This window comes from Vigna unguiculata, chromosome 1 (genome assembly GCF_037176805.1).
Source record: "Vigna unguiculata cultivar grain cowpea cultivar isolate G323 ecotype 2 chromosome 1, ASM3717680v1, whole genome shotgun sequence".
NCBI classification, from domain to species: Eukaryota; Viridiplantae; Streptophyta; class Magnoliopsida; order Fabales; family Fabaceae; genus Vigna; species Vigna unguiculata.
The window spans coordinates 25,704,444-25,725,834 of NC_140792.1; the positions used below are offsets into that span (position 1 = coordinate 25,704,444).

Below are 21,391 nucleotides of genomic sequence, written 5' to 3' on the forward strand. Positions count from 1 at the left end.
TAGAACTACTAGGTTGTGGTTAACATTAGAGAAAATATTCATAATGAAGTTTATTTGCAATAAATTTTTTATTAAGAAGCACTTGTTTAGGCTTCAAATGAAAAAAGGTTCGTCATTGAAAGAATATCTTGATGAGATAAATGCAATTTTAATGGAGCTAAAATACACAAATGTGAAGATGGAAGATGAACATCTAATAGTGATTCTTATAATTAGTCTTCCCCCTTTATTTGTGAATTTCAATAATTCCTTGAGTGTTGGAAAAGACTATATCACAATAGAGGAAGTGAAGTATTGCCTTTAATGGGAGATTCAACATAAGCAAAATGATAGGGTAGACAAGATTGGGTCATTTGTGTTAACAATGATGTTGTTAAAGGGAATATCAACAAGAAAAAATGTAAGAAAAAGAAAGATCAATTTGAGAGCCATATGCAATTATTGCAAAGAATTAAGTCATTGGGAAAAAGGTTATCCCAAGAGACGAGGCAAAGATTCTTTAGTTGCTATGACTCATAATGGTTCAACGTGGATTATTTTGAAGCGTGGATCTAGACTATGGTTTTACTTTTCATATGTGCCTAAGTTAAATCGAGTTTCAAACATAAGAGGATAAAGTTAGTGATAATGTTTTAATAGACAATGATAATACTTGCAAGGCTATGCGCATAAGGTTTATTAATATTTACATGCAAGAAGGTGTAGTGAGGACATCATATAATATTCGTCATATTTAAGAATTGAAGAAGAACATGATTTTAGTAGTTTCACCAAATGTCAAAGGGTTCACTTATAGTGTTTAAGGAGGTGAGATGTGAGTGTAGTAGGGAAAATGAGTTTTATTGTAATTCAAGGGAGCAATGTAGGGAATTTTTATATCTTAGAAGGTTGAACTTTGATAGGATTCACATCATTTATCTCTAATTCTACGTCTAATAATGCTTTGTATCATATACCTCTACAACCACATAAATGAGGCGGGGAAGGAAGTGTTGTGCAATCTTGAATTACTAGGTAACCATTAGATGAAAGATTTGTAGTGTTATCTTCATTGCATGGACCAAAAACAACAATAAAGGCCATTTTTGAAGGCAATACATAAAATGAAGGAAATTTTAAACTATGCTCATTATGATTATTGGGATCTTTAGAGTTTCATCATTAGGAGGCATGAGGTACTTCTTTTGTCATTGATGATTATTCAAGGATGACTTTGCTATTTACAATGAAGTAAAAATATAAAACTTTTAATCATTTCAAGCATTGGTCTACTTTATGTTTAAACAAACTGGTATGATGGTATAAGATTTGAGGATGGGATATGGATTGGAAACATTATGAGATGAAAGCATTGTGAGGCACTATACTATTCACCATACTCCACAACAGAATAGGGTACTAAAAGGATGAATAAGACCTTGTTAGAAAAAGTAAGGTGTATGTTGTCTCAATATGGGTTCGATAAAAAAGGTACTACATTAAAGTTGTCAGCACAACATTCTTCTTGTTGAATCATTTTTCATTTACAACCAATGGATGAAAGACTTCATTTGAAGTATAGTTTAGCAAATCAACAAACTATTCAGTGTTAAAAGTATTTGCATGGCTTGAATATTATCTAGTAGTTGATGGTAAGTTAGCGCATGAAGCTAGAAAGGGAATGTTTGTGAAAGTTTTTAAAATTTGATCATATCTAAGCAAAAGATGATTATGAGTAGAGACATAGCTTTTGATGACATTTCTATAAATTTGAAGGGAATTCATGTAAGTCTAAAGTGGTAGTAAATGGAGGTAAGATATGTCACTATTTAAGCGATTGAGCAACCTTCTGAAACATCATCTTGTTATACTAAAAGGAATTTTCAGGGGTTGCATTTACATTTGCACCAATCAAAGTACGGAAATGAGATCGTCCAAAAATATCCAATAATTGCAATTCAAAGGTCTACAAGGGTGAACAAACCTCTCATGAGGTACGAGGCTGATGGGGTGATGACCTTTACTTTGAGTGTAGCAAAAGATGTGGAAAAGTCGTTTGAACCTAGTTGATATTGTATTGTAATTGTTTGTTTAAAGTTAGATGAGAGGACCGTGACCATGTATGAAAATTACCATTTTGAAAAGTGAAACATGGGATATAGTGAAGCTACTTAAGGATAGAAGAGTTGAAAATGCAAAATGGGTCCATTAGAAGGAAAATTGATGTTGTGAGCTTGAAACATGTAAGGACAAAGTCAGACGATCAAGAGCCTCTAATGTTGTTTTTGAAGTTAGACATTGTGGCGTATTTAATGTTGAACCTGTAAAATTTAGAGCTCATCTGATGGAAAAAATACTATAGTTGAATCTTCTCACTAGTAGTTAGACATATGTCCATTAAAGTTATGTTGAATCTTGTGTCATCCACGGACATGGAATTGGATCAACCTAGATTGAAGACCACCTCTCTCCATAGAAACATTGAGAAGGATATTCTAATGTCTCAACTCTAAGGTTTTATGGTGCAAAGAATTTAAGACTAAGTTTATAAATTGCAAATATTGTTGTATGATTTGAAGCAATCTCTAAGTTAATGGTATAAGAGGTTCGACGAGTTCATTATATTTAATGGTTATAATAGAAGTTATAATGATGCTTGTCTTTATCATAAGAAAGTGGAGGACAAATCCTAGGTATACCTTCTATTGGTGCAAAAGGGGTGGGGTGAATAAAGCCTGTAGACATTTTAAAATCTTTTTGCACAAACATACTATTGTGCATAAAAATAATATAGAGAATAAGGCAGATAAGAATGCAACGCAAGGATTTATACTGTTTCACCTCCACATGCTTAATTAACACCTTTGACTAGCACGAATATCAACCTCTATATGTATCACAAATTAAACCTTCTAAACACAATTATAAACCTCTCTAAGTTACAATGAGTTTCACCTCTCTAGGTATCCTGTCTCATTCTCCCTCTAAGATAGAAAACTAACAATTACAATGAAAATAATCTCTTATGCAGGAGAATTCAATCATGCTCACACGGTATAACTTCACTTTGTAAAGGATTTACAATTGTTTACACACAACCCAATACCACTCTATGTAACATAAGCTCATGTAGCATTCTCTCTTTTTCTTTCTCTTCAAGAATTGATTTGAAGTGTTTAAACACTTTGATATTTTCTCTTGCATTCTTTTTCTTCATCTAGGTCTTAGTATTTATAATTGTACTTTGTCATTTGATCATTGATGAGTATTTAGTTCTTCATATTTTGTGTATCTTTAAATATCTTCTCTTTTCTTCATCTAGAAGTTCTTGATATAACAATAGGAGTGTATTGCTTCATGTGAATTATTTCTTCTTTCTTTTTGATCCATTCAACAATTTTAATAAAACGGCTGTAATTTTAGCACAAAAACAGATGAACAAACCAATTCAATGTAAAAGTTTAAGTGGCACATGTGGCACGAAGAAAACGAGAAATGCACTTGAGAATTAATTAATCATGCACATGCACTTAAAGCATAAAAGAAGTTTTCATGAAACTATATATGCATCAACAAAGTAGTAGATAAAGAAAAAATAGAAAAAAGAAAAAAAAAAGTATTGGCGCATGAGAAATATCATTAGATTTTATTAATGAATATTATGTAGACACATTTAGAACAAAAGAATAATATTGTAGTGGTTTTCTTTCCCTTTTGGCGGCATAGAACTAAAATCCTACGTTACCTCTTTGATTCAACACTAGTACATTATTTATTTATTTTGTTTTAATCTGTTGGATTTGCAAGCAAAACCTTGAAATGGGATAATCCAAATGTAATTTTTTTATATTTATTTTTAATTGATTATTAAATATGCTGACTTACATAAATACAATTTTTTTTAAAAATAAAGTTATACATTGTTAAATTAAATTATTACAAAATATATTTTAAGAAATTCCTTATATTACATAGTTTAACATTAAGTATCAAATTAATAAAGGGACTAACATTTGATGATTAAGATCATGCTACCCTTGAATACCAGAGATCCCAAGAAAACTTGATACAATGCAGTGCACTAATGTAGGTTTCGCTAGTAGACAAGTACCTATAAATTTTAGACACATGAAAACTAAAAAATATATATAGCATTGGAAATTTAATTCCAATGTTTTCTTCACATAGGAAAATCATCAAGCATGGGAGAGGAATCATAAAAAGAGAATCTTGTTAGCTTCATCTATTGACAGTTCATATTTCTATTGATCTTATAAGCCCTCAAACGTCATGCAAATCACTATTAACATACAGAGGGGATTTTATCATTCTTAGGGGAGAACTTTTGCAATATACTACGTAATTTCATTTTAGTTCTTTTTCGAGTATAAAATCATAAGTGTTCTTAGATGGGATTTATACAAGAATGGCAGTGCCTCAAGTCTTTTTCATCATCAAACCACAGAAAACTAAAGTCGTAAAGGTTTTAGTAACTTATTAAATAAAAGGTATAATTAGTCGTATAGTATCCAGTTTGGGACTAGGGTGTCAAATAGCTATCCGGTTTTAAAAAAGTGTCAATTGCATCCTAACTTTTGAAAAAATGCTTTAATTAGGTCCCTTTCAGACAGAGTTGACTAACGTTGTTAGTCAACGTGCCACGTGTCAGTATGTAGTTTTTTTGATTTTTTGTAATTTTTTTTAAAATTTTTAAATTTTTTTTTTAAATTTTTTGAAAAAAAAATAAAAATGCCATGTGTCAAGTCCCTGTCAATGCCACGTGGCATTGTCAGTGCCACGTGGCATTGTCAGTGCCACGTGTCAGTATCACTATCAGATGCTATTGTGTTGATTTCGATTTAGTCCCCATATATGTTTTTTTGTTTCAATTTAGTACCTAAGTATGTGTATCTGAGTCAATTTTATCCCAATTTTTTTTAATAATTAAAATCCATTTTTTTATAAAATTAAAAGTAATTAAGTATAAAAGTTTAACAAAAATTAAGTATTTGATATTTATATTAAACCGGGTACCTATTTGACACCTTAGCCCCAAACTGGGTACTATACGACTAATTATACCTAAATAGAAAATACAAGTTAGCTTTATGGTCGACTAGTATCCTGCATCTCTGTCACTAAAAGTATCCTTAACCAACTACAACAAAAATATCACTTTAGACAACGACATAAATATGTGATGTAAATTATAAAAACCATGGTCTAAAGATTAGACCATAATTTTTTAGATGTGGTATAGGTGAGTGTAGCTATAAGTAATAGACAACGGTTTTTAGTACAACCATAATTTAAAAATTGTTCCTTAAAATCCTCACAATAGATAACAGTTTCTCAGGTTGATTTTAGACCTAACCTATATTTTTAGACCACATTTTTACTAGTTTTGCCCACATAGTTTAAAACAATAGTTATATAATCATGGACTTTCATGATATTTATACAACATTTATAAAAATGTTGTTTATTATATGTTTAGGCCACATTTATTTAGTCGTTATCTAATTTAGTGTGGTATAAACTACAAAATGTTGTAGTGACCATATATTTGTCTAATAGAGCATCCTAGTTTTCCAATGGGTAAAAAGAAAAATAAAATCAGTGATATTTTTAACAGGGTACAATAATATATAGAGAAAATATACAGTGTAAGTTGGACATTGGGTACAATTTTTCAAAATTAACCATTAATCATAGTTCTACAAAGTACAAAACAGTTATAGCATACTACCAATATGTAGACCTAGAGTGGAAAAAATAATAATAGAAAAAAGTAAGGTTCTCCAAACAAGCACAACTTGGCCACAAATATATCTCGACGCCATTGAGCAATAGCCCCATCTATTTTTGGCTTTCCTCCATTAAATTTCACTTGATGTGAACATGCACATGTGGAGTGATATTACTCAACTCCAAAAAGCATCACACAAAATTTAACTAAAATTAGAAACGGGCAGGCAGGTCCGTAGAGCAGGACTACGAGCGGGGAAGTTCGTAGAGCAGGACTACGAGCGGGAAGGTTCGTAGAGTAGGACTACGAGCGGGGAGGTTCGTAGAGGCAGGACCATGAGCAGGCAGGTTCGTGTGAGCATCATAAATCCTGAGTCCATGGCTAACTATTTGTGTGATTGAAGGTTGAAAAGCCTTGGGGGTTAAGGTATTGGCCAAGAACTAACTAGATTAAAATTAGTTGGGTAATTGATATTATTAATGTATATGTTATTTTCATTATGAGCTCACCCTTTCTGTTTGTGTTTGGCGATGATCGTGTGATTCGTTACACGGGAGCAGATGTTATTACAGGTGATGCTGGCAATGCATAGAGACGGAGAGAGGGATAGATTGGGGTCTTGAACTAGGAAATAAATTATGTTTTCTTCGGTTTTGTCGGATTTTGAAATTTGTAATAAGTTTATTACTTTAGCTTTAATCGAATTTTGGCGCATTGAATAATGTTTTAAATTTTTCCGCATTTGGAATTAATAAAATTTTGTCGTTTGATCTTCATTTTCTTATTTTTTTTAATTAAGTAATTTTCAGTAGGGATGTTACAATAGTAGTTGCAAACAACCCAATAGTTCAAAGGTATGATTTTATTATTTTTTAAAAGGTGTGATTTTTATCCATTCTTGTTCTTTTAAAAGGTTTCATTTTTATGTAAAATAGTTTGATATTTTTGAAATCCTAATATACTTTTCACTATCTCAAACCCTACTATCTAATTTCTCTGCACCATTGATTCTGATCTTTTCTTGATCTTCATGTTTTGCGAATCAAGTGTTTTAGGGATTTCTAGCTAAAGAGGTGCTAAAGGATTCATATGGAAATTGTTTTTTGACCCGTTGGAAACCATATCAGTAAGCTTCGTGCTTTTCCTGAAGCGAATTGGTAATTTATCATTTTTTTGAAATTTTGTTTCATCTGCATTTTGTACCTTCTTTTCTGATTTTAAATTTGAAAGAAAATATTTTCCCATAGTGTGAATTTTAGGATTAAATGAAAGACTTCACAGTTTGAGTTGACCTAGATAGGTGAGAGCTTTGGGGTGTTGGATGAGGAAAAAGTCATTCAATGAAAGAGTTTCTTGGGCTATTGGAGGGATGGTTCTAATAGTAGGTTTGTGTTTGTAAGGTTCGAAAGCACTCCTTTTATTTCCTATTATTGGGTTTTTGTTATCTACTTTCCTTTTGCTCATTCATTGAGAAAGATTCCTTTATAATTATTGTTGAAATGATGTTTATCTTTTTATATATTGTGTTCAAGAACATAGAAGAATAATTTATAGATGAGTGTTCATTGTATGTGATGTTGAGAACACAATTAAAGATGCTAATTTGTAGTTGAATCATTGACTTTCCTATTATAATAAAATGAAATCTGATTGTACTTTGTACTCTCACTTTCTTGTTATAATAAAATGAAATCTCACTTTCTTAAAGAATCAATTGTTGTATGTTTCTTAATTGTGTTGTTGCTCTTTGCAGGTACAAACTCTTCTTCAATAGATGGTAATTTGTTAGTTCTAATAATCGGTTTGGTGTTTGTAAGGTCTCAATGCACTCCTTTTATTTCCTGCTATTGGATTTTTGTTATCTACTTTTTTTTTCATTCATTGAGAAAAGATTCCTTTGTAATTATTGTTGGAATGATGTTTATCTTTTTATATATTGTGTTCAAGAACATAAAAGAATAATTTATAGATGAGTGTTCATTGTATGTGATGTTGAGAACATAATTAACGATGCTAATTTGTAGTTGAATCCTTGACTTTCCTATTTTAATAAAATAAAATCTCACTTTCTTAAAGAATAAATTGTTGTATGTTTCTTAATTGTGTTGTTGCTCTTTGCAAGTACGAACTCTTCCTCAACAGATGTTAAGTTGTTGGGTTTAATTTACAATGCATGTAAATTCTAGGTTAAAATACCTTTTTGGTTCCAATTTTTGTCAAGTTTTGTCAAATAAGTCCTAACTGTGGTTTTGTGTTCAAATAGGTCCCAATTTTTGTCAATTTTGTTCAATTTGGTTCTCTTTTGCTAACACTGTTTAAATCATTAACGGCCATGAACAGTGACTGCCACGTGTCACTTCGTGGTTTTTTTTGAATTTTTTTGAATTTTTATAATTTATTTTTGAATTTTTTTTAAATGTCCACGTGTCAACCCAACAGCGTACCACGTGTCAAAGTCAATGTTCTATATTCAATTTGGTTCCTATATTTGTTATTTTTGTTTACTTTAGTCCCAATTTTTGTTAAAATGAACCAATTTGGTCCCTCTCCAAATTGAAACCAAATTTAATTTTTATATTAAAATTCACATTTTTTATTAAATAATTTTATATAATATATTAAAATTCACATCATTATAATTTTGATATAAAAGTTAAATTTGGTCACATCTTCGATAGGGACAAAATTGGTCGATTTTAAACAAAATTGAGACTAAATTGAACAAAAATAACAAATATAAGGACCAAATTGAATATAGAACATTGACTTTGATACATGACACGTTATTAGGTTGACACGTGGACATTTAAAAAAATTCAAAAAAATAAAATTAAAATAAAATAAAATAAAAAATTTCAAAAAAACCACAAAGTGACGCGTGACAGTCACTATTCATGGTCGTTAATGATTTAAACGGTGTTAGCAAAAATGGACCCAATTGAACAAAATTGACGAAAATTGGGACATATTTTAACACAAAACCAAAATTAGAACTTATTTGACAAAACTTGACGAAAATTGGGATCAAAAAGGTATTTTAACGTAAATTCTAATGAATAAAGATTTTAAGTGCGATCAAAAACAATATTTTTGTGTTGTTTAAGTATGAAGTAAAAGTATTAATAATGTTGGGATTTTAGTTTTAACTTTTTGATATGTGTATATGTTTATAGGGTGCTTGGCATATAATTGTTTCTTCTACCACCTCTTTTTGATAATTCAACAATTCATATTGTGCTTTGTTTCATAGTGATATTTTCGTCTTGCATATGAATATGGCTTGTATTTTTAAAAAACAATATCACGATATGAGACAAATAACTTTGAGAACACTCTGATATATTGTTAAATTATTTAGAACACTTGTGGTGGAAGAGTTGTTCTTCACCCCATCAAGAATGTACCATTAGAATTTGAGCATGTGGAAAAAGGGATGCATTATATGGTGACCTTGCTGATTTAACTATGGTTGCAATGACTCTATTACGTTTTGAAAATGTGCATTGTGGTTTGTCATATGTTGTCAATAGAATATATGTGTTGATTTTCCTCTACTTTTTTTGTCCAGCAATGGAATTAGCTTTGGAGAAGTTAGTGAATTGGAAACTATGGAGTGTGTATAGTGTAATGCATCTTTACTTTTCTACTTTTAGTTTTCCTTTTTCGTGGAACTCAAAAATTATTTAATCTAACAAGTGGTAGATGAAAACAATGACCCTCAATTGGTAGATTTCATTGAAAGTGAGTTTCTGTCTAACAAATTCCACTCATTTTTGTTGTGATTGTATATGCACATGAATGACTTTTGGAATCTACATTGTTAGTATCAATGTTGTTAAAAAAATCAATTATTTTCTCATTTGGATTATGTCCGTCATATTTCTTATGAAATTGTAAATTGTTTGTGTAATTATTTTATGTTTTCCTCATTCTGTGAAGATTATTATTGATTATTTAATGTCAAATTTCTAAATTAGTCTTTTTTTAATCAGTTTTGGGTTAATTGATTGTGTGTATATAATTTTATGAAGTTATAAACACTAAAAAAATAGCCTACATTTTGAATTTTAATGTTTTCTATTTCCAATCTTTTAGGGAGTTTTGTTTCATGTTAGTATATTTTGTAATAAGTTCAGCATAGATATGTTAAAATTGTCAGTTAAGACAGTTGTGAATGAGTCTTTTTACTTTTCAGTTTTATAACTGTAACTCTCATGTATAAATACTCTCTCTCTTCATCAATCCAAAGATATAATGTGCCCAAATATATTGTGTATTCACGCAACTGTTCCAATAGAATTGGTATCCAAAGCCAGGTCAATCCAGGACCTGTGATGGTGACTTCAGAAATCACGTTTGACAGATTGCGAGAGGTTGTGAATGGTGGTCAGAAAGAGTGATTGAAGCACGAAGGAGTGTCTAAAGGTTAATAATAGTGTCCAAGAATTTGTTCCTATATCAAGACGAGAAAAAGGATGGTTGGAAGCGAGAATCACATTTCCTCCATGAATTTTCCGACATTGACTGAGAAGAATTAGGATCGCTGGAGCACACAAATGCAGGAACTGTTCAAATTTCAAGATCCACTGATGTGGTTGAAGGTGGCTGCTAGGTGCTTGTTGGTTCAACATATGCCTAGAAAACGAGTATGAGAAAGAGGGATAACAAAGCCTTGTTTATCATTCATTAATGCGTTGATGATGTTCACTTCGAGAAGATTCAGAATGTTGTTACGACAAAAGAAGCATGGGACATCTTAGTGAGGAGTCACGTGGGAGGAAAAAAGATAAAAAAAGGTGAAACTCCAGACATTGAAGAAGTAGTATGAGTTAGTACAGATGGAGGAAGATGATCAAATTAGTGAGTATTTCAACAAAGTACTCACCATCTACGTCCAACTTCCTAAAATATTATGAGCCTGAGGATGAGGGCATAGGATGGTTGTGATAGCCCATTTTGGGTAGTGCACGTGTTGTTTATCTTGGATGGTTCGATCTTTTTTTTAATCGCCTGGGAAAACAAAGTCCCATATTGAATAGATGAAGGTTGGCTTAAGAGTTTATAAGCCAAAGCTTCAAGAACAAACACGAGCAACTATGAAAGGATGTTGGTGGGCGTTCATAGCTTCTGGTAGGCAACTTAAAAGGATCCTGCCTTTTCAAGCTCCTTGGGAGCAAGTCCAACATTGGGCAGCACAAGGTTTGCTTAAGTGTTTATAAGCTCGAGATTCAAAATGAAAGTGAATGATGCAAGGCATGTCAAAATAGGTTGGAACCCGTGAGCCAACCCGGCTCACCACGGGTTCAGGCCGGGTTGGGTTGAATTTTTTTTACAAATTTTAATACGGGTTGATTTTTGACATGACTCATCTAGAATTCGGCTCATCCAGGCAAAAAAAAGGGTCACACAAGTGTTTTTTATTAAGTTGGGCTTTACATTTGGGTCATGTTAGGTTTTTTTTAGCCAACATATAAATAATTTGTATTTTTTTATTTTAGTTTGTATTTGGATTGTATTAAAATTTATTTAGATTTTAATTAGAATTATAATTTAGTTTTGATTGAAAAAAATAAAAAATTGTATTTTATTTAATTAAGTGAACTCGTGAGCCAACCCGTTTAACCTGCCAACTCGTGGTAGGCCGGGTCGGATTCGAATTTTTTTGGCCCGCTAAAAAGTGAGCCAGGTTGGGTTGGCTCACTAAATCATCAACTTGTGGTGGGTTGATCCGAGTCGGGCCGAGTTACCCGTTTTGACAACTCTAGTGGCATGGAAGCTGGCTAAATGCTTTGGAGGCTCCAAGCCATCATATGTTTTAAAGAATAGGCTGTGAAAAGAGATAACTCACACCTTCTATGCCCACATAAGCCCACTGAACTAGCCCAAGAAGGATTTGAGTTGATGCATTATGTTGGGCTAATATGGTTGCAAGCCCAATAAAGATTACAAGGTATAAAAGGATTATGGCCCAGCATTACAAACCCTAAAAGGGAAATAACATATACAATACTACGCAGACCTCTAGGGTGACTTCCATTAAGAATGAAGATGAAGATGAACATATCAAGTGAAGATGAAACACCATTACAAGAATTGTTAATGAAAATCATAACACGTATCACACATGTCTATAGTTGAAAGAACCAAAATATGCAACCCAGTTCCCTCATTCCCCAATAATTCCCAATATAAAAACCCTAAAACATTAAATTCGAAAAAATGATTTCAAAAATTAAGTTTCTAACCCTGGAGAGAAGGATGGCGATCGTCCTTGCCCCAATCTATATCGCAAGTGGGTTCGTTGTACTAGATGAAAAAATGGTGGAACTTCTAAAGGTGGTTGACACCTTTGATGCAGTAGCACTAGCATGGTGTCTTCTTCTTAGTCTCAGAGCACTAGACTCGCGTATGGCTGAATTGCATTGAACAAGCATGAGCTCTCTACACCCCATGATGACCGCAAGATGGGAGAGAAATAAAAGGCTTGTGGTAGGGTAGAGGAGGCACTCAGTACTAGTGGTGGAGCTTTTAAATGATAATAGGAGAAAGGAATCTCACTTTGGTGTTTGGCTTCTTCTTAGCAATATATACAAGACAACGTGTGTGTCGTGGATGGGGAACTCTCTCACTAGTAAAACAAGAATGAGAGTTGGTATTTGTTAAACAGGCTAAGCATGTCAGTTGAAGGGTTACAATGTTTGATCCAACCCATCTATTTTCTGTCGGGTTGGCGAGCTAGTCGTGAGGCCTATCCTATTTTTAAATCCTTAGTGCTTAATGTCAAAATGTTTCCTTCGAATTAGGGGTGGCAATGTGAGTCAACTCAACCTGTTTAGGCTCATCCTACACTTGGCCCAAAAAATGTGGGTCGGGCTGGCCCGCCACCATTGAAAATGTGGGCTGAAAAGTCTGGCCTGTTTTGCATAAGTTCTAACCTGTAGGTCGACCCAATTTTTTTTAATAAAAGAAAAAAATCATATGATAAATCTTTCATCATATTCATATTTGTACTTTAACATACACCATGTATTCCTCAAATTTTAGCACATTCAAAATTACATAACACTAGTCATTTCAACCAATACAAGAATTTGGAACATTCATGCAGAAGTCCAAAAGGAAAGTGATCGAGGTCGTACTCGACCAAATAGAACATGTAAATGTAATACTCAGGTGTTAACCAAAGGTCGTCTCCCAGTGACCAAATCTTTCATTCAAAGTTTGTTTTCCAGGTGCAATTCAACATAAAAGAGGGGGGTTGATAGATTCAAATGTTAATCAACAAATTAAATGAAATGCACCAGTTATCAAAAACATACTAACTTCCTTGATTCAAACATAATTTCACTTATCATAGGCCACCAAATCAACACATTTGCCTACTCTCAATCCATTAGACAATGAGTTTAAAACATAAAACCCACATGGGGTGTTGTCAATGGTGCATAAAAACGCTAAAAACGACTGCTAAAACGTGAAAATGAAGAAGGCATTTCCATGGTCACCAACAAAAGCTTAAAAACGTAAGAATGGAATGTGTGGAAGAAGATGGTGGCTGCCCATGAAGAAGAAGACCTAAAAACATGTGGCACATCACCACCGACTAAAGTATTTACAAAACTGCCATTCTAGCACTCAAATACAAAAATGCCATTATGGAGCTGTAAATAGTGGCCCAGTGACGTGGACAAGCTCATTGACATGATACAGACATGACAATGATGTGGGAACCCTCTCTTCATCTTAAAATTAGTGTCCAAGCTTCAAAATTTGCTCCACAAAATATCTAAAAATAATTAGAAACAAAAATTAGACCAATTAATGTCATATTATTCAAAATTCAGAAAAATGGCCCAATGAAGCCCAATTGAGGAAATTTGCACTAACAAAAGACAACTAAGCACTAAACAAGCATCAAGATGGGTACAAAAGGGCAATGGAATAAGGGAAAATAATGACTCATCAGAAAGTAACATACATAAGTGCAAGTTTCTTTTTATGCGGGTCGCAAATCAAACCTCGCGAGCCGTGGGTTATAGGGTCGGGCTTTGCAGGACAACGGGCTCAATATCTCGACCCATCCTGCGTTTTTTCCGCAAGCTTGTGAGGTGGCCTTCTAAGCCAGTCCCATATTGTCACCCCTACTTCTAATACTACTTTTAATACTATTGCTTTTAATGTCATAGGTAACAGTATATTTTTTTTTTCTGATTCTAACAAATTAAGATGAATCTTGGATTCTAAGGCTACGACTGATATTTTTTGTTGCAAAAAATTATATACTTCTTACGCTACTATTCATGATTCTCATTTTTTATTACCTAATTCCATGCGCATAAAAGTTGAAGGTGTAGGTAGTATTTAACTAAGTAAAGACATTTTTCTTCATAATGTGCTTTTTATTCCAACATTTTGTTTCAATCTCTTATCTTTACTAACTTTAAAAACTAATAATTATTTTTGTTTCATAATGGAACCTAATAGTTTTGTTTTTAGGACCTCACAACATAGAGGACGATTGGCATTGCTAAATCTCTACGAAGAGTCCTAGTTCTTGATTTTAATTCTTCTTATATGTCTACTAATTATTGTAATAACATCTCTTATGCCATATGCCATAAAAGGTTAGCACATGTTTCTTGTTCTCTTTACAAACTACTTGCTAATAGATCTCATATGAGTATTATTGGTTCTTCATACCATTCTAGCACTTGTCATTTCTCTAAACAAAATAGATTACCTTTCCAAATTTCAAACAATTTTAGTTCACATTATTTTGATCTTGTGCATGTTGATATTTGAGATCCTTTCAAACATTGTACTTATGATAATTATTGTTATTTTCTTACTTTAGTGGATGATAAAAGTCATTTCACTTCGATTTACATACAAATCTAATTATCTTCAACTTATTCCTTAATCAAATACAAATCTAATTATCTTCAACTTATTCCTTAATCAAACTCTGACGTTAAAAATCCATTTAAAACTACTATCAATTTTTTTTATCTGACAATGCAAAAGAATTTGCTTTTAAAGATTTTTTTTTTCAAATAAAGGTGTTTTACTCCAATTTTCTTATGTGGAACGACCTAAACAAAATAGTGTAGTGGAAAGAAAAAACTAACACATTTTAAAAATCGCTCGTTCTTTGATGTTTCATTCTAATGTTCCTATAATTTTAAAGGCAAGAGGAATATTTTAACAAAGATTGAAGTGGTTATTTTACGATTGATGGACTTCAAAAGCTTGTGCAGATCGCACAACGTGACTAATGCTTTTCTTGAAGATATTATTAGAGAAGTTGTTTAAAATATTGTATGTTGTTTTGACCACTATTATACATTCACATTAGGAACCAGTGTAACTTGTTGAAAGTCATTATAACAAGACTTTAGACGATGGTTCTTGGTTTTACCTATTTTTTATCTTTTTATCATAAAGGTTATACATCAATATTTTAGCTTTGTTTTGTGTTCACTATAGTAGAAAATGTGTATCACAAAAGTTAAAAGAGCCTTTCTACTATGGAATCCTTATCGTCAATGATCAAGTTGTTATGAAAAATTTCAGGAAAATCACGAAGGCTTGGACAACGTTGTGATAGTTGTAAACCATGACAGTGTTTTACACCATCGTTAGACAAACGAATTACATAAAAAATAATTAAAAATTTGAATTAAAATATCATGATAGATTGCTTTTAACCATCGTGATCTTGCAATCTCAATTTAAAGAAAATGGTGTTAGTGAGTCGACACTACAGTTTGTGCCATAACCGTTGTGGAAGTTAGGGTTTTTTTAAATAACCTATTTACAATTTTGTTTTAACAAAAACCTTCTAACATAACATATAAAAGGATTTAATAAATCTTAAAGATAACTATCTAATATTTGAACAAAGTTCTTAAACCTTGGAATTTTTCATAGATACCACACTTCCTTCAAAGGAGGGTCGTGCTTTATGATCTCATCAATATTATCCTGATCACCATCTTTGACCTTATAACGTGGCAAACCACATTTGGGACAACATATTAACTCTACAGACTCTTTTATATAAAAAATACAATCATTAGAACATGAATGAAGCTTTTGACATGCCATACCCATCAAACAAAATATCTTCTTTGCCTTATAATTTCGATTAGATAATGTATTACTTTTAGGAAACATTTCCTTCAACAATTAAAGAAATTATGTGAAGTTTTTATCAATCCATCCATTCAATGCCTTCAAATTCATCAACCTTACCACTATAGATAATCGTGTGAAGTTAGTTAAACTACAATATAACATAGTCTCTACATCGATAGACATATTTTCATACATCGCTTCAACAAAGGATTGCTCTCCAACATCACAAATCATGTCCTCTAATTTATCATCCATTGTTCAATCAACAAATTCTTGTGTTTCAAACACATTTAGAATGCCTATTAGTACACCATGCCAGGTCCATCTTGTATAATTCTTTGAAAATCCATCAAACAAAAGATGTTCTCTAATTTCGACGACATCCAATCTTCTCCCATTTAAACAACTCACACAAGGACAACTCATCTTTACTCTATTTTCTACACTACCATTATTCTGTTGAGCGAACTATATAAAGTATCCCACCTCTCCCTCATAATCATCACTTATACATGGTAAATTAATCTAACTATGATCCATATCTAAGTTTTATAGATACGTGAGCGAAATTAGTTTTCTATTATCAATACAACCTTCATAACTTTTCATTAAAAGTTGAAATTAACATAAAAAGACATTTAAAATTAGAGGAGTACTACACAAATCAACGTATTAAATTTCAAATGCGAAACTAAGGATCATTCAATGAAACACAATGAAACAGTGTAACAAGTAAAAAACAATAAAATAATATTTGTCAGGGGTCGGACACCCCCAAGCTCAATACCAACGCATTTGAACTAAGCAAAGTTTCTCGGAACATAATATATACAATAACATTTTGAACTAAGAAAAGTTTCTCAAAACTTAATACCAACACATTTAAATTTATATATACAAAAATTTAAAATTAGAAAATATAGAAAAATGAAATCTCGTTGCATTCAAATTTATCTAATTCCCAATCACAAAATACAATTGAAAAATCAGAATATTGTAGTAGTATATAAAAATCAGAGTGAAAACATATTGCAAAATTATAAGAATTTATAAATACTTTAACTAAACTTATTGCAATAGACTTTGCCTCTTCATTGACATAAGATCCTTTTCTTTTCTTATGAGTCTCAATATACAACTCTCCTCTACCCACAACACATCCAAGGTTTACTTCCTAATAAATATGAGCATATAAGAACAATAAAACACTCCATGAATTTTAATTAAACTCAACATTGAACAAATAATTACCATCTCATGTTGTTTTGTAGAAAAAAAATTTGCACCACCAGTGTGAAGAACTTTTTGCGCTTTTCTAACTTCAATATTTCTCTTGCTTAATTTTTGAGACAAGAAAGTTATTAATTAAAAGAAAAGACAAAAAAATAGTTATTCATAACAATCATTTGTGAAAACTACCTTATACTCTTCACTCAGATGATAAACAACAAATGAAGACCACTGATCTTTTTGAATATCATTAGGGAAATTAGTAATTAATTGTTCTCTTGATAATGAACTATCATAAACACGGTTCCACAAATTCATCTTTTTGTTTCTATACTTATTTGACAATAACGTTCAGCAGACCTTTCTGATGCCTGAAAATGAAATAAATTCTAAAAAAGAAAAAAAAAGTTAGTATATAAAATTGTAGAAAAAAAGAAGAAATGATGAATCTACATACATGATAAGCAATAACAACCGAAATGAAAAAAAAAAAAAACAAATGTCAATCTACATTATAATCCGTGCAAATTGTTTTAAGGAAAATTGTAATTGATAAAAAGCAGAGAAGAACTAAAATCAATCATAGAAATGCATTAGAGCTAAAAAAAAATTCAAGAATAGCAAAGTTAACCACATTATAGTCAACATGTACCTTTAAAATGTTAAAACAATCATCCTTGTATGACTTTGGAACTTTGGCCAACTATCAAAGTTAATGGGAACATTGTTTAAATCTGTAGCAATACAACCACATGTTGAAGAAATAAGTGAAGCTGCTTCTCCATAGGCTCGTAACTATCTATCAAATGGCACAATTATACGTTCACCACGAGGCATCTCAAATACACCTGGCTTTGTCAACTGATTTTTTTTTTTGTATTTCCTTGTTCATCTATCAAATGGTGACATAATTAGCAAGAAATTAAAAAAAAAATTATAAATTCTTATTTATAAGTAGAATAAAACTTAAAATTACCTATAACATGTACAGTCCATACTCTACTCGACTCACGTCCTACATGTGGTTGTTTAGTAGTATCCACTAGAGGTGGAACATATGGATGTGGGGTAGGAGCCATAGGAGGAGGAATATGTGGATGTGGAGTAGGAGCCATAAGAGGAGGAATATGTGGATGGGTCGACATAGAAGGAATATGTGGTTGCTGAGTATGAGGTATAGGTGGAGGAATATATGGTTGTGGAGGTATAGGACACACAAGAGGAGGAACAAGTGGTTCTTGAGTAGATGCAGTTTTTTTAAGAAGTTTGGTTTTAGGAGCCATGATTATTTAAACTAGAGTACAATTCTAAAGTACTGCAAATGAAGATGAACAAGAGAAATTATAATTAAGTAGCAAAGGATTTCTATCATTTTGTTCAAACTGAGTCAATCAATACTTCAAATTTTCTTCTCCTATAAGTGTTTCTAGAGTAGTTTATGCAAAAATAAAGACACAACTTCCAAATTCAGAATAATGTAATGGTGTTTGGAGGGCATTACGACAATTATGAACAGATTCATGAGCGAGATAAATTGTAATAGTGGAAACCAAACCTTAATCCACAAGGAAGGGTTACATGAATAGATCAAGCAACAATACACGATTCTATGAAAGAAAAATCTATTTTTCAACATATGTCATGTCATAATATTCAATCACAACCACCAATAAAAGAAAAAGGCTCTCTATAAAGTGCCCAACCAACTTAGAAATTCATCAAATATTCACGACAAGTTAAATAAATCACCTTTCAAATTTCAGTAGCATTAATTTCTACTTTTACCTCATTCTTTCGATAAATAAAACATCGTTTCCTATAAATTAACGAGGGTTATCTAAAACATCTTTAAAAAATGAAATTAACCAAAAATGCACATGCCAATTATCAACACAATAGCAGCACTTCCACAATAGGTGAATGAATAAAAAACAAAAGTAATTTATTTCATAGTCACTATTATATAACGAATACCCTAGACCCTTTCAAGTTCCCATAATTATAGTTGATTAAAATATATAATGAAGAGAAAAAAAGAGAAAGAAAAGCTACCAATCTAAGAACCTAAACAACAAAAGAAGAGAAATATCTTACCATGATACTTTTACTAATTATTCGAACATACTTGTATCTCCTTGAAGGAAGGTTTCAGCATGATTTGTAATAACAAATTCATTTATATCATCCATTGCCAATGTTATTGCCTCAGTTTCACTTGCAAATAAATTGTTCAAATCTTGCTCATGGTATGACTCACTTTCAAATATAATATCTTCACCAACTTCTCTCATATCATACAAATCCATTGGCATCATGTGGACTACAACACTTCATCCCTTATTTACCTCATCATCAACATAATACATCATTTGTGCTTGTGAAGCTTCAATATATGGGTCATGCTCTTCAAGTTCACTCGTATGAATAGATTGAGAAAAGTTTACCAAAGTGAATTTCCCAGCATCCTTTCTAAATCCTTTAGAACGTGTAGTATCAACCCACTTGCATATAAAGAGGACAACTCTAAGAAAACCATAATAGTTAAGCTTAATTATGTCTTCTAACTTCCCATAGTATGGCAAATTTGCCAGCCTCAAATTTTCATCATTATTGCTTGTAACACATGATGTGTTTGAAGTTAGAAAAACTCTGTTATTTTATGTTTGTAAACCTTCATCCCGCCCTACTGTTCTAAACTTGTACCCATTGATATTATATGCAGAATATCTTTTTGCAATTGGCATTGGGCCTTTTGCTAGATGCTTTAATTCATCTAAAATTACATCTGTATTCTCTGGATTTGTAACCTATATCAGAAATCATATTAGTCATAAAACTAAATCATAAATTACACTAGTATATTTTTAAACTTACCCTTTGATGAAACCAATTTGCAAATTCTTTACTAACTATCTTTTCTAACTCTGCATTTGAAAGTCTTTGATTTCTTGTCTTTCTCTTAGTGAATATTTTGAATTCACTGCCATAAGAGAATATCATGTTGAATTGAATTCATGGAAACTAATCACCACATACAAGATATCTAAATACTTACTCAAAGGGTTGAACTTTTGAACAATTTAGTAACAAATATCGATGTGCTTGTATTTTCTCTAATGTTGTAAGAGTGAAAGTCGATGAACTTCCCACTGATCTGCCTATTTGAGGATAAATAATTTGAAGATGTTCACTTTCATTAAGACGATCATCAACACGTCAACTTCTATTCAACCTTGATTCAACTTCTTCATACAATGAGTAAAAAGTGAGAGTCTCTTCAGCTAAATAACTTTCACTTATAGATGCTTCAGGTTGTGCTCTATTTCGTACAAAGGACTTCAAATGTCCTAATACTCTACAAAAAAAAAACAATAATTTAACCAATATTTTAATCAAAATAAATAGGTTAAACATAACTACATGTATTTACCTTTCAATTGGATACATCCAACGGTAATAGACTAGTCCTCCTAATTTCACTTCTTCTACACGATGAAAAGTTAAATGGACCATCATAGTGAGGAATGATGGAGGTAAAAGAATTTCCAAATGGCAAAGAGTAAGCACAATTCGATGTTGTAACTTGTCAAGATTTGAGATATTCAATCTTTTACAACATAACTCCTTGAAAAATGAGGAAAACTCTACCAACACTGCAGTCACATGGTCAGGAAAAAGATTTTGAATAGCTATTGGAAGTAAATTTTGCATGAGGATGTGAGAATTGTGACTCTTAAGGCCAAATATCATATAGTTTTCATCATCAACACAACGAGATATGTTACTTGAATAACCATCTGGCATCTTCACATTCTTTAATGTATTTAGAAATATCTTTCTTTGTTCTCTTGTCTTGTAAATAACAAAGGAATGTATTTTCCATTTTCATCCGGCCATAGGTCTTCTTTTATCCCCATATCTTTTAGATCTTGACGAGCTTGAAGATGATCTTTTGATTTTTCATCTTTGAGCATTGTATACAACACATTATCACACACATTATTCTCAATATGCATAACAGCTAGGTTATGACATAAAAGATTGTCTTTCCAATAAGGAAGATTAAAGAATATGCTTTTTCTTCTCCATTGGTTTCCTCTACTACTTGAATCAAGATTGCTCTCAAATGTTATGGCATCAAGTTGTTTCAAAATTTCTAACCCAAATAATAATTTTGTTGCACCTCTTTCTTCAATTATGCCATTAAATATGTGGACAAGCATAACTAGTATAAGTATTCCACCTAGATAGAGTACAAAGTCCAGGAAAATCACTAATTGTCCACATGAGAGACGC

The 21,391-nt window shown here is 31.8% G+C and overlaps 2 pseudogenes; both read right to left on the reverse strand.

The window, feature by feature from the left end:
* Positions 1–15,652: 15,652 nt before the first annotated feature.
* On the reverse strand, positions 15,653–17,932 carry LOC146888812 (uncharacterized; annotated as a pseudogene).
* A 1,493-nt stretch (positions 17,933–19,425) lies between these two features.
* Positions 19,426–20,899, reverse strand: LOC146888813 (uncharacterized; annotated as a pseudogene).
* Positions 20,900–21,391: the final 492 nt, after the last annotated feature.